The following is a 7,810-nucleotide window of genomic DNA, read 5'->3' on the forward strand; positions in this document are numbered from 1 at the left end:
TTCTCCCCACATTGAATCGAAATTGAGATGGTATGTCTTCAGAAGCATCTCGGAGATATTTAGCAGACCGTCGCCAATAGCTCTTTGTGCAGCTCTAGTGTGGCGTGAATCAAGTACTACTACTCAAGTTTTACTATTTGGAGATAATGTGCGTTTTCCTTTTTTTTTCTTCGGTAGAAGGAAGGACCTGCAACCTTCTCAGACGCATTTTGAAACCTCAACTACAGTCATTAATCTTCCTCTTTCTTTCGCTATACGTCCTGCAGTGGACTGATCGTTAAGACACGACTCCCAGCAGATCGCCGAAGTCAAGCATCACTGACTGCTGTCAGTGTGCGGGTGGGTGACTAGTCTACGTAGGGACCGAGGGTGTGCAGTATTGGTCCTCGTTAAACTGTTCTACAGTAAAGTGCACGACTTCGCGAGCAGCTCGTCGAGCTACCAAAGCGGGGGAGCCATCCCCTCTGCAGAGGATCAAAATTGTGATGGCATGTCTTCGGATCATCCTCAGGTATGTTTCCCAGACCGTCGCCAATAGCCCATAGTGCAGCTGTAGTGCGACGTAAATAAAGCATCTACCTACTTCAATTAAGCACTTGTTTGCTACCTGCTTGTAAGTGTTAGAGCTCTCCAGTAAGACAGTAGGGCACGAGCCTACATTCTTCTCAATCCTATTCCTGAAACTTGCTTTCAAGGCCTCTTTGGCTACTCTTTCATTAGATGATAGTATGTGCTGGTTAGAATAGACAGCCGAAAGCTAGATATTAGGTTTCTAACTGTTTATAATTTAATCCAGAAGTTATTAATATATTATTTACTTCTGAATATTAATATAGTATGACTGCGTGTTGAAAATATTCCAATCAAATTTTTAAAAAAGGGTTTGTCCGGACTAGGTGCATTGTTCATCATTGTGTGAAAGTAGCGGTGTCAAATCCCACCGCCCTTTGTTGCAGCCTTTCTCTAATTTGTGTTATCTGTTCTTCAACTTAAAGAGGATCCATCAGCCGTTCTTTGTATCGAACCCATAGGCTTGCATAGGTATGTGAATGATTAAATAAATAAATGAGGCCGGCGGCAGTCAAGGAAACATCCCTGAGGATGATTCGAAGACATGCCATCACAATTTTGATCCTCCGCAGAGGGGATGGCACCCCCACTTCGGTAGCCCGACGATCTGCTCGTGAAGTCCAGCACTTTACTGTAGAACAGTTTAACGAGGACCCATACCGCACACCCTTGGTCCCTACTCAGACTGAACCCAGCGGTCACCCATCGGCACACTGACGGCAGTCAGTGATGCTTGACTTCGGTGATCTGCTGGGAACCGTGTCTTAACGATCAGTCCACTGCGGGACTTAACATAATGAGCACACAAGTTTGTATATGCATATGCATATGTATATATACAATAAATATGTAAGCAATAAATATAAATACAACAAATATATAAACAATAAGTATATAAACAATAAATAGATAAACAAAGTTTAAAATTTATAGTGACGATTATTTCTACAAGAGGAGTGGCTTTTTATGGAAATTTAAGTTAGTGTTATATTATTCTCGATGTTTCTTTAAAGTTAATCGTAGTGCTACACTATGCTTACTTTTTTTCTAGAAAGATTCTGGGTCGTGGATTATGGATGAAAAAATATACAATTAAATGGAAACAAACATTTGGGAAGTCAGCTATAAAGCAAAATAAAGGTGAGGTTTTATTTAATAACCTATTAATGACATTGCTTTTCATTAAAAATATTGCTTAAAGTTTATCATATAGGTGATAAAAACTTTATATTTCATACCCATCAGTGTCAATATTATTGAAAAAATACGTAAAAAATACTTTATTCTTCTTGTAATCTTTTCCTGTGAGAAACATTTTATTTTCTAGTAAGATATTCCTTACGCAACTTAAATATAATATTCTTACAAACTCAACGCAATGAGAGCACGGTAATATTCAGAGCAAATTAATGTCTTAATTTTCACATTTCAGTGAGATCACAATTTCAGAACAAGAGATCACAGTTCCTGAAATTAAACACTTTAATCGCAATCGAAGTTTAAAAAATTTTCATGTGATTAGTAACATGATTTCCTGTGATACGTTTTTCAGAAACTAAAGCTGTTTTCTTCAAATATGATAAACCCCATTTGTTTGGTAAAGAGGAGTCCAGGACCTTCTAGCATCGCTGGGATATAATTCCTATAAAATTGCTTGATTTTCATTTTTATTTTTGCTTCAAACTCAGTTTTTAACATCATTCGATGTTTTATGAAACATGAAGTATTGTTTGTATTGTGTTGTTACATATATCTCCGTTGTTTAGCAGTGCTAAATCAGGTCTATGAAATCTATCACTCTAAGAAAGTCTCATACTGGAATTGGGTTCGTGAAAAGATCTTAGCTGGCAAGCCCCATACAATCTATTATATGGTCAGGGTTGGTCTGCCCTATTGGAAAAAATTCTTAAAACCAGTATCAAAAACCAGTAAAAATGATACCAGAACCAGTATTTAATAACTGGTATGAAACTATGCTGGAAATTTTAAAACCAGTATAGCCCCATACTGGAAAGTTTAAAACCAGTATGACACAATACTAGAAATTTAAAACCAGTATGAATCATACTGGAAATTTTGATACCAGATTTCTAATATACTGGAAAGTGTGAAATCAAAATTAAATCACACAGGAAATTTTGATACCAGATTTCAAATAAACGGGAAATTTTGAAGTACTAGTTTTAGGATCTACTAGCTTAAATTCTTAGTAAGTACATATTTTTCTGGAAATCGAAGAGTTTTGACAATTTCAATTTTCGTTTCTTTTCTTGATTATATACTAATTTCAAATAATTAATTTCTCAGATTTTCATAAGAATTCTTAACGTATATATATATCAAGAGCGGTGAAAAAATGTGCACAATAATTGAAAAAATGCATATTTAAAATTATTAAAATCATTTTAGAATTTTAAGGGAAAGAATTTTTTGAGTAAGGTTTTTATACATTTTAATTACTTTAAAAATCTGCTTAAAGTCATTTAAATGAAAGTAATTTTATAATAAAAGTAATTTAATAATAAAACTTTTTTTTATTCGTTTATTATTTATTTACTTATTTATTTTTTGATTTACAAAATTTATTTTAATCAAAGTCATGATGGCAAAAGACTATTATTAATTGTACCACTATAAATTTTAGTATAAATTGTTTTTAATTTTTATTTATTATTATTATTATTGGATTTATATTAAACTGGAGCTATGTTGCTCCTAACTGAAACTGGTCCCGCAGTGGACTGATCATTAATACACGGTTCCCAGCAGATCACCGAAGTCAAGCATCACTGGCTGCGGTCAGTGTGCGGGTGGGTGACCACTTGGATCAGTCTGCGTAGGGACCGAGGGTGTGCGGTATTGGTCCTCGTTAAACTGTGCTACCGTAAAGTGCTCGACTTCGCGCGCAGGTCGTCGGGCTACCGAAGCGGGGGTGCCATCCCCTCCGCAGAGGATCAAAATTGTGGTGGCATGTCTTCGGATCATCCTCCGGTATGTTTCCCAGACCGTCGCCAATAGCCCATTGTGCAGCTCTAGTGCGACGTAAATTAACAACAACAACGACTAACTGAAGCTGATTTATCAATTCGCAAAATAAATTAAATAGTTTATGTTAGAAACAACTTCGTAGCAAAAGAAATATGTCTGCATAAATTAAAAATTTATATAAAATCTCAAACTTTTTACCTTCAAGCATAAACCTCTCCTTAATTTATGTATATATTTCAGTATGTTCTTGAAGTTTGTAATTAATAAATTTAAATCATAAAACAAAATAAACTTTTTTGAATGAAATAAATCAATTTGTTTTGTAGCTATAGAATTAATACAATTCAATTGGGAACTGTTCATAAATTGAGTAAAGTACTTAACGCCAGGGGATTTGTGGTTTGCTTATTTTTTGCTGTTAAGAGGGGGGAGGAGTATGAGTAATGCTTACTTAAGACACTAAAATCACCTTATTTTCTAAATTTTATTGTAAAGCAAAAGAAAAAATTTAACAAAAAATACGTTATGAAATTTCAACTTCAGAATAAAAGTTGAATTGAATTTGGAGAAAAAAAAATTTAGAAAAATTTCGATAAGCTCAAAAGTTTTGAGCACGAAAAGAAAATACAAAGATTCCCACAAAATATTCTACTCAAAAAGTTATAAAATAAATTTAAACGTAAATTTTGCTTAATGCTAGGTAACATCGTTTATTTGTATTTATCCAGAAATTAGAACTCTATAGTAGAGTCCAAACAAAATCCAGGGCAGGGGGGTTGCGATTTTCTTACGTAAGCATGCTAAGGGATTTGTAATATGCTTCTTTCTGCTGACAAAGGAGGGGGAATTCGAATTTGCTAAAAATATTCTTGGATAATATTTGAACTGCCCCTTTTCTGTGCCACCTTTCACAGTAATTTCGAGAACTATTCTCCACGTTTACAGATTAATATTTGCTACTCCAAATAAATTATCTCTTTACATTTTTGACAAAAACCTAAATATATACATTAAGGCTGATCATTACAGAACACCCTGTTTCTAACTCATAAATAAAATATATCGGTCTTTCGTTTTTTAAAATGTATTTTACACGTGTCTTAATAGATTTTTTTCAAATATTTAATTTATTTAACTTTCAGCTTCGATTTTATTTACCTATTTTTTTCGTTTTAATATACAAGGAACAAGAGAATGTTTTTAATATAAATAAGTCAAGCATTTCTGACGATTAAACAGTTTCGTCAATGGGTGGAATAAACTTTTTGTCAATAATTCAACGTTTTTGAAAAAAAAAACAACTGTTCTACGTATATCTTCAGTAACTGCTTATTATTGACAGATAATTTTTTATTATGTATCCGGCATCCGGCAACTTAGGTTATGGTCACTTTCACACCTTTCAATTCGAAAATAGGTCTGCATCCTCATTGAACTGGCAGGTGAAAGTTTAAACAATTTGCTTAAATATTTAACGTGCACACAAACAAGACAACTTAAAATAGAATTCCTACACTTCCTGAATATATTTTTTCTATAAGTGGATGCCTGCAAGCAGGGTCTTCTTAATAGCATACAGGGCACAAAAATGTTTTAGATTTTATAGCATGCCATAATGTTTAAAAATGAACTAAAAAAAACTTCACATACGTAAAATATATCATTTTTAAGCTAGGCAATAATTTTAACACATTTTGATTACCTACAAAACTCAATTAAAGCATTTATAAACTATGCATAATTTTAAAAAAATTGAAATGCTAACCAGTTGTAATCCTCAAGTAGTAAAATAATTTTTAAAACAATGAAAGTTAATTAAAAAAATTAAATAAGCAAAAGTATAACAAATAAAAAAAATCGAAAGGTATGAATTATTTTGTCAAACTAAACAGTTCTTAAAACATCTTTCAATGCCTAAGTACCTAAAAGTTTCATTGGAACTTAAAAAGTCAACCGAAATCTATTTTTCTAAGTTTTCTTGGTGATAAACTATTCAAATTATTGGTGCTTGCATGGTAATCAATCACTATTTGTAGAAGAAGAAAAAATTCACACTTTATAGAATAGAATATATTTATTTCAAAAAATATATATGGTAATGTTGTTTATTCTTAGCTTTTTTTTTAATACAATTTATAAAAAGTAAAATTCTCAAGGGCCCCCCGGGGACTGCCCGGGTGTGCCCGTGCTTGAAAGCAGTACTGGTTGCTAGTGACTTCATCATCGATAAATTTTGACATTTGTCGATGCAGAAAACAATTGAGGGAACACTTCAAGAAGAAGATCTCGAATAGCCACACATGTGACCTATGACACCAACGCCAGCTGAAAGCTATAAGCAAAAATAAGAAGTTAACGTTGATCTAAGTTTCTGCACATAAGTTAGAATGCTAATTAACGTGAAATTAATTAAAGATAGCGCCATATCGCACCTCGACTTGGTTGATATATAATTCTTTTTCCTCCATGTCTTTTACTTAGCTGAGATTTAATAATTGTTTATTTATTTCATTGTAACCGGGATATTTTTGTGTGTACCTGGCAGTTGCCAGGCTCCGCCCTCTGCTCGCTAACTCTCGCCAACCCCCGAGTTGGCAGACGTTACTGGTGAAGAAACTGATTATTGTGAGCGGCCTGTGATCTTTGCAGGAGATTTTAATGAGAATTTCTCACTACCTGAGTAATTATATAGAACGTTTTTATATAGAAGCTGAAACATTATTAACCATCCTTAAATACAAATTTGGATTGGAAATGATAAATGGTAGGAATGATCCAACAACCAAAGGGGGAACTACCATTAATGCAGTTTTTGCAAGAAATATTGAAAAAATAGAACTCAAACATTTCGTATCATACTTTAGTTATCATAATCCCATTGTAAATGTTATAGATTTGTATATTTCTCCACTCGAAAATGATAATTAAAAGATGCGATCAATTGTGAATTGTAAGCATTGTTAATAAAGTTTATCTTAAAGAAACAATATGACAATTTCTACCCCTTCTTTCATTTCCACATTTCGAAGTTTCACTTCTTCCGTGCGGAGGGACTCCACGCACTTTTTTCTCTCTTCATTTTGTTGTTTAAAAAGAAAAGAAAATTGAAGAGCATTCATTCAACTAAGTAGTTTTTCCTACTTATATCATTTCTCTAATTCCATTTATGCATTCTTTAACTGATTCGCAACACGTTTCTAATTGGATACCAGCAAGAGAGTCACGGCGTGGGTGTTGAACCTGATTGGCTGTTGAAAAGTGCTATTTGTTAGTGTCATGATGTCATGCTACGTTCGATATCCATATGTGACGTGACCCAATTGGGTATTTGCATTTCAAGAAGAAGAATATCACCGGTACCCACACATATGACCTATGACGTCAGCACCAGCTGATCGTTTATGAGCAAAATGGCGTGCTGAGTTTCTCTGCATAAGTTAGATTGTTAATTAACGTGAAGTTAATTAAATAGAGTTCCGTATCTTACATCGAATTCATTGAAATATAATTCTTTCTCGTCTGCTCCTTTTATTTAAAATTTATTTATTTTATTGAAACCGTAATAAGTATCGTCACTTAAGTCCATAATGACGTCTTAGCTGACGTCACACTAGCATTGACGTCACACAAATTGCATTGTCCATTCAAATTTCATGAAAAGGTGGATTTTAGCTGAGCATTCAAGACATTGTGAAAAGAAAAAACTTATAATTACCTGGATTTAAGATTATTTTCACCTTGAGACTAGCTTTATTAAAGGATTTTTTCACACTTGAAAACCCTAAGACAACCTCTATTTAACGTTTTTATATAGAAGGTTGTTTTCCAAGGTTTTGGATTAAGGTAATGAGCGCGGAATAGAGCATATTGTCTCAGATCTTGTTTTAAGGTTAGAAGGTTTACACGTGAACCTTTTTTTAAAAGCTTTTTGTTGAGGGAAAATAAACCTTATTTTGTTATCTGGGATATATATTGAAATAATTAAAATTTTTGCGAAAGAATATAGAATGTGTCACTTAAAGGAATTTATACTTGGCTAAGCTTACTAGAAATAGAATGGAAAGAAAAGTTGCTAACGTAAATGTTTCAACAACCAATCAGGATCGAGATGCCCACACTACGTCACTTGCATATATACCATTAAATCTGATCGGTAATTTTATTTAGCCTCATAGAGAAGAAAAAAAAACTAATAATGAAACGGGAACGCGTCGTTTTGCTAAATACACAACCCTATCCAATACAGCAAAAT

At 33.4% G+C, this 7,810-nt stretch overlaps 1 long non-coding RNA gene across 1 annotated transcript in view; it reads left to right on the plus strand.

Annotated features, from left to right (window-relative positions):
- Nucleotides 1-1,621: 1,621 nt before the first annotated feature.
- The window catches only part of LOC139425929 (uncharacterized), a 48,477-nt gene continuing 42,288 nt past the window's right edge, over nucleotides 1,622-7,810 (plus strand). Inside the window, exon 1 of the long non-coding RNA XR_011637066.1 lies at nucleotides 1,622-1,710. This is a non-coding gene — a long non-coding RNA (uncharacterized lncRNA). The remainder of the gene's footprint in view (nucleotides 1,711-7,810) is intronic.

Source organism: Parasteatoda tepidariorum, chromosome 6, assembly GCF_043381705.1.
Source record: "Parasteatoda tepidariorum isolate YZ-2023 chromosome 6, CAS_Ptep_4.0, whole genome shotgun sequence".
Taxonomy (NCBI): domain Eukaryota; kingdom Metazoa; phylum Arthropoda; class Arachnida; order Araneae; family Theridiidae; genus Parasteatoda; species Parasteatoda tepidariorum.